The sequence below is a fragment of the Drosophila ananassae genome, chromosome 2L (assembly GCF_017639315.1).
Source record: "Drosophila ananassae strain 14024-0371.13 chromosome 2L, ASM1763931v2, whole genome shotgun sequence".
NCBI lineage: Eukaryota > Metazoa > Arthropoda > Insecta > Diptera > Drosophilidae > Drosophila > Drosophila ananassae.
Genome location: NC_057927.1, coordinates 18,682,809 through 18,687,638, shown reverse-complemented (window position 1 = coordinate 18,687,638; position 4,830 = coordinate 18,682,809).

Below are 4,830 nucleotides of genomic sequence, written 5' to 3'. Positions count from 1 at the left end.
ATTGCGCAAATCCAATGGAATACAACCCTCTCACCTCCTGGCTCTTAAAAAACCGATCACCTCCGCTCTCTCGTTCTCTTAAAAAACATAAAAATCCAATGTCCGGATGGTGGTGGCACTGGTTTCATCCCCTAGTTTTTTAACGACCCTTTGAAGGAAAATATTCTGGGAAAACTCTATGCTGGCCCAGTTTGATTTCGGTTTGTTTCCGCTTTTTTCGGACATTTTTTCTCGACCAATAAAATGCCAGCGTTCATGTAAATTTATCCTGAAAAGAGAGTTTTTTAGGTAAAAAATGCCAAACAAAGCGAGAGGGAAGCACATGATTGTAAAGGAATTCTCGTCCTTTAATGCAAGTTGGAGAGAGATGGAGGTTTAAGGATGGCATTAGATCAGTAAGGGAATTTTTGGCTCCTGTTTAAGGACTTTTTTTCAAACTAATTTTAAGTAGATTGTCTTAAATATAAATATTTGTTTTAAAGAAAATGCTAAACTACTTAAAATTCTTGCTTTAATATCTTGCTGATGGTATATATTCTTTTTTCAATGGTTTAAAATTTAGATTCTCTATTTCCATAATCAAGACATAGTCCCTACAAAATACCAAATCCACATCTTTTCTGTTTCGGATTAAAGATCTCAAAGTTATGCAAATTTGAAAAATTTCTGCAACTTTGAAAACAAAATGTATTCCGAAGAATTTGCGCGTTTTCAAAATTGGAGCAGCTGCCTACGGTTATTGGAATAATCGAATGAAATCCATTCAAATGCAAAAAATAAAATCCCAAATTTTTGGCGCCATTGCGAACTATTTCAAAATTAAAATTACAATCGCGCAAAAAATCTGCATTACAATCAACCAAAAAAACACAATTAAAAATGCCAAAAATTTTATAGGCCCATGGAAGAGGAATTTGCATATTAAAACCAGCATTTGCGAAAATGGTGAACGTGAGCAGACCCTTGAATCAGGATTTCCATTCGAAGGAGGCGACATGTAACATCCGCTGCGCAGGCTTGCCAAATCCTTTCCCGATCACAATTTGCATAAATTATTGCTGTAAAATATTGGCACGCAGGGTCATTTGCATAATTTTGGCACAGCCCGGAGCTACAGAGAGGGCGATCGAATTCGCCATCCGCCTCAGCATCCGGCGTTTTGAGCTCCGGAGCCAGTGTTATGCAAATGGACCTGTACTTTCGGTGGGGAGGAGGGTAATGTTACACTTCCAGGGCCTTCGAGATCGACTGCGCACGCGCGCAATGTGGAAATTTATGCAAATCAGCCAGGAAATCCCCGAACATCGAACAAATCGATTGGCGAGGGGCATGGGGCGGAGGACGATTGATTTTGAATTTGCATTTCGGCTTCGAGCTAGCTCGTCCTGAGGCGGCCAGGACTTGGTTTGTCACTTGGTTGGCGAATTGGGATTGAAGTGGATTTACCAATTGTTGCCATAATTGAGTGACATGGATAGCGCGGGGAGCGAGCGGGACGCCGAATCGGGACTAACCCATGTTCGGAGCTATTGATTACAGAAAAGGTTCCATGCCGCTTCAGTCGGGAAATGGCAACTGAAATTGAAAATCTGCATGAAAATGCAAACAAAAGCCCGTACATTTCATATCCGTAGTACAAAGACGATCCTGGCTCCGAAGTTCCGGGATTGTTTTATGTCCCCGTTCATAGTTACATTTCGGCTTTTATGCTTTTGCAGTTGCCTCTGAATTTGCATACGAGTATGACATTTTCATATTCAGTTACAAATGTTTCGAAACAGAAAACTTTTGTGAGCACTATTGTTGGATGTTGTTCCTCTTAATAAGGTTGATTGGAATGATGGAATCCCACGAAGCGACAATTATAATTTCGGACTTGGTTTGTGATTTGCATCACACTGGAAATCAATTAGGCGAGAAGGCGATTGTCACTGGATGGGGTTTGTCCATCCGAAATGGCATTTTAGTTTCCACCAAAGCTTACCTATGGTAGAGCCTCGATTTAGGAAAATTTCAAAAGAATTATCAGCAGTGTCATCAACGTGAGAAAGTCCCTGAGAACAATTCCAGAATAGAATCTTCCATCTATCTCCCTAATTACGGCAATTGCCTATGGCACTTCGATTTCTTTGTGTTTCCTCGCAATTTATGCTAAAAAGTAAACAAAAAACGTTTGAATATTCAATCCGAAGGGTGATCCCTTCACACCCTATTTGCCTACTCTAAGGATCCTGTGGAGTAAACGAATATTTTCCGTATTTTCTTCCTTTTTGTGAGCCTTTGTTTTGGGATGCGTTTAGCCACAGATTTATTGCCCAAGCCATTCGAGGATCTTAAAATCTACCCCGAGAGTTCACAAATCGATCGATGATATTTCAATATATTCATCCCACTTTGTTTGTGCAACACCGCTGACCCCTGAGGAAGGCATCCGGGCATTTGTCCCTTTTGCATAAATCTCGGCTATCAATGACCACACCGAATGCTAATAGGATCTTCATTTGCGAGTGTTTTGTCGTCGCCTTGAATCGATGGTGTCGGCCACTTAGGGATGCTGCCGAAGGACAATGGCCAGGGATAAAGTCATCGCCGAGTGACAATGCAAATGTGAGAATTTATGGGAGGGTCAGTTCCGGCATCTTCGACTGACCAACCCCGCGATGGACGCGTGTCCTAGCAACCTCCTTCAGCCAGAGCTGGTCAAGAACGAGTTATGCTGGACATGTGCTGGACCATGGAAAGGGTAAATGATTAAAGGGTTGTCAAACGGTCAGTCCAGGGGTCAGCTGGCGCGTGCCGTTCTGGGACACTGACCCCATTTGAACTTTCAAATTATTTATGAGCTATTTGTATATTGAGTTTTAAATTAATTGGCGTCGGAGGAATACAATAATTAGTTGTAAGGTTTTGAATAAACTTAGTAGAGTTTCCAAGTAATTTTGGTTAAAAATTCCAAGCCCCAATAAAATTAGAAAGTTATCCAATTTTCTCCCATGCTTTCTCTAGTCTATGGAAGTAAATCTCAGACTTCCTTTTCAGGTAACTAATTTGTATTTTTTTACGAAAGAAATTAATCTATTGTCTGGGTTCGCTTCCCATGAAAAGTTTGCAGCAATCGTCTTGAGAAATGTCCGTTAATTCGAGAACACGCTTGGGTTCAACAAAATGGCTGACCTCCAGAAGAGAGAAGCTTCCCAAACAGGACACGTCCAATGGATAACAGGCTGAGAACAAAATAGAAAGATAATTTAAATGCATGACCGCAAGGGAACCCTTTGAACCCCAGTCGCCATTGTCCCGCCTGTCCTACCAACTATCCTGCCACCCCAAGGACTCAGGCAGAAGCTGCGGCCTCGGAAACAGGATCAGGACGATTGCCATCCGTTGGGAGGCAATATCTATATCCCAGCCGAGAAGCGCAGCATCGCTTGAGTGCTTCCCGGCTGACCAGATTCGGCTATGGACCGCCATATGGCTCATATATCCTGCAAGGGTTTCATCCTTTTTTTTCTGCTGTGTTGTTAAAATTTTCTTCGCGGCCTTTCTGAAAATTAATGCCAATGTCCAAACCGGTTTTCTTGTGATTTTCATTTTTGATTCGTGGTCGCGAGTCCGGTCCGGTTTTTTGAGCCGGGAGGTCCTTCCAGCGACCCTTCAACCCTTTTGTTATTTTGTTACCCGGGCGGCTCCTAAAAGGATGCGCAAAAGCGAATAAAATTGCAGCTTTCGGCTTCATTGTGTTCATCGGCCTGACCCGAAGGACAAGGATTAGATGGGAAATCTTTTTCTTAAGTTTTTTTATTTGGGACTCTGAAAGGAAAGGATTCTCATGGAATAACCGTTATAAATTAACGGTATTAGAGCACAAGAAGATGGCGGCATATCAGGCGTGACAACTGACCATCTCAATTATCCCTCGATTACTGGCCACGCGACTGAAGGATGACCCTTCAAGATGACCACCAATGACCCGTCCTTACGGGCAACCAAAAACCTGTTTGTCCACTCAATAACAACACCATTATCCTTTAAGAACTCAGCACGCGCGCTGGCCATTGGTCAGTGTCCTTCGGGAGATAATCTTCGACTTTACACTCGTGCCACCATTGTTCCACATAAATCCACGCGTGTCCGCTTCTCATCTAAGTTACATTGAATTAAATGTATCCAAGTATCCCTTTTTATGAATTTATTGAAATATTATCAATCGATGGAGACTATTCATTGGCATGCGGGGATGAATATTGGGATATGACAATAAATCTGTGGCCAAAAGCATCCCAAAACAAAGGCTCACAAAAAGGAAGAAAATACAGAAAATATTCTTTTACTGCACAGGGTCCTTAAAGTAGGCAAATAGGGTGTGATCCCTTCGGATTGAATATTCAAACGTTTTTTGTTTACTTTTTAGCATAAATTGTGAGGAAACACAAAGAAATCGAAGTGCCATAGGCAATTGCCGTAATTAGGGAGATAGATGGAAGATTCTATTCTCGAATAGTTCTCAGGGACTTTCTCACGTTGATGGTGACTGCTGATAATTTTTTTTAAATTTCTGTAAAAGGAGGCTGTACCATAAGTGAGCTTTGGTGGAAATTAAAACGCCATTTCGAATGGACAAACCCCATCCAGTGACAATCGTCTGCTGCCTAATTGATTTCCAGTGTGATGCAAATCACAAGCCAAGTCCGAAATTATAATTGTCGCTTCGTGGGATTCCATCATTCCAATCAACCTTATTAAGAGGAACAACATCCAACAATAGTGCTCACAAAAGTTTTCTGTTTCGAAACATTTGTAACTGAATATGAAAATGTCATACTCGTATGC